The sequence below is a fragment of the Cebidichthys violaceus genome, unplaced genomic scaffold, assembly GCF_023349555.1.
Source record: "Cebidichthys violaceus isolate CVI_PGR_0920_01 unplaced genomic scaffold, fCebVio1.0.p SCAF_28, whole genome shotgun sequence".
Lineage (NCBI taxonomy): Eukaryota > Metazoa > Chordata > Actinopteri > Perciformes > Stichaeidae > Cebidichthys > Cebidichthys violaceus.
In genome coordinates, this window is record NW_027176461.1 from 1,480,052 (window position 1) to 1,481,883 (window position 1,832).

Here is a 1,832-nt window from a genome sequence, read left to right on the forward strand (position 1 = left end):
GAGCCACATAAAATATTATACAACCATTCTCACGAACTGTAATATTTATGACTAGGTAACTGATCCTCACGTTTAAAACAGTGGTGTACCCTTTAAAATGAGCTCAAACAGAAAGTCTATTGTTTCCACTTTTAACAAGAGTAGACTTTGAGAGAAAGCAGAGACTATTTCACCACTGTGCACTGATAAGAAGCTGCATACCTTATGAAACTATTACAAACCAAACAAAGACCAAAAATGGCTGAAAGAGCAGACCGTGCTGCAGTGAAAGCGCTCACAGCTTTTGTTAAAAAAGGAAACACTCTGCTGTACCTCGCCGAGAAGGAGAGCAGAGAAGGTAGGCAGCATTTCGTGGGGACGGAGGACTGCACATAAGAACATGCAGAGAGCGTGCTTTGCAGTTGGCTCATGATTTATGGTTGTACCATGAGTCGGAGTAAGCAGGAGGCCAGTCAATCATTAGGTCTAAAGAATGAAGCTAAAGACTGTCAGACATTAACTACATTTACTTTATCTCATGCAGGCTCTCACCACCTATTCATCTGGCAGAAAATCCGCGTAGAGCAAAAACAGTCTGTGCTGGGTCTGATTGAAGCTGGTGCAGCTTTGTACAGAAGGTTATGAGCCATACACACATTACATGAGCAGTCTATAAATATAATTTCTGTTCAAATAAAAAGCAAACATAGCTTCATAGCAGCACAGATTCAGCTTGGCATTTTTAGACATGCAGAGATGAGTTGTTTACTTCTATTTTTTTTTCTTTCTAATTTCACAGTTTGTCTGTGAAGAAGAACAAAGATGCAGAAGACATCTGGAGAAAAAAATATCAGTAAGAGCTAAAGCTGAAACAATTCGTTGATCAACAGGAAAATATTTAGCAATTTATTGTTTTTCAAATCATATTTCAGCATCTTAATTGTGATAATTTGTTCTTTGTCATGTGTGATAATAAATCAACATTTTGTTGAAAACTAAATTTCTTGGCACAAGTGAGGAAATGACTGACTGTTAAAATATGTGTGATCAATAAGTCATTAAAAATACACAGCTTAAACTTCTGTTATCTGCCTTTTAAATGTATTTCAGCATGTTTTACTGTAGAGAGGGTGTTGACTCAATGAAGTCACCTTCACCCTGATGTAGTGAAAATCTGATGAGAGTATTCCTGATTGTGCAACAATAAACCCCCTGTGCATGCATTCATCAAAAAAAAAAACTCAGTTTCTATGAACTGAACTCAAGTATTGGACATATTAAAATGACCTGATAATGGAGCGACATAGAAAAGTTGGGATCATCAAAGTTATTATAATATATACTGAGGGGAACAGGGAGGTCTGTACCAAATGTCATCACAATTCATCAATTAGTTGTCAAAATATTTCCCTAAAATCAAAGTGTCAGACTTCTGATGGTGCTAGAGATAATGTCAAGGGTTCACCAAGTCATTAAGATTCATCTTCTGTGGACCATAAATGCTTGTAAAAATGTCATGGCAATGGAGATAAAAAGAGAAGAAAAAAGGAATAAGGACAAAGCATTTTTGGAAGGTGCATTAGTTTAAACAAACCCTTGTGCCACAGTTGGATTTCTTCATAGCTTATGTATTTTATCTATTATGTATGTAAACTCCTGGAGTTGCAGGCACAGGGTCCATAAAGTAAGATAGGCTTGCTCAGTTACTTGAATAGATGATCAGTTAACTCAAGAAGTGAGGAAGAAAGAAGGACTTTGATCACTTTCTCCACTCGTCTCTTTAAAGACCCGTCTCTTCCTAGCTGCTTCAACAGGCTCAGCATCTTGTTTTAGACATTATATAATTAGCAGAT

General features: G+C 36.9%; 1 long non-coding RNA gene across 1 annotated transcript; it reads left to right on the forward strand.

Annotated features, from left to right (window-relative positions):
* The first annotated feature begins 248 nt into the window (after positions 1-248).
* Positions 249-1,001, forward strand: LOC137880503 (uncharacterized). The gene is made up of 3 exons (XR_011103812.1): positions 249-337; positions 524-617; positions 779-1,001. It is a non-coding gene; the product is annotated as an uncharacterized lncRNA (long non-coding RNA).
* The last annotated feature ends 831 nt before the right edge of the window (positions 1,002-1,832 follow it).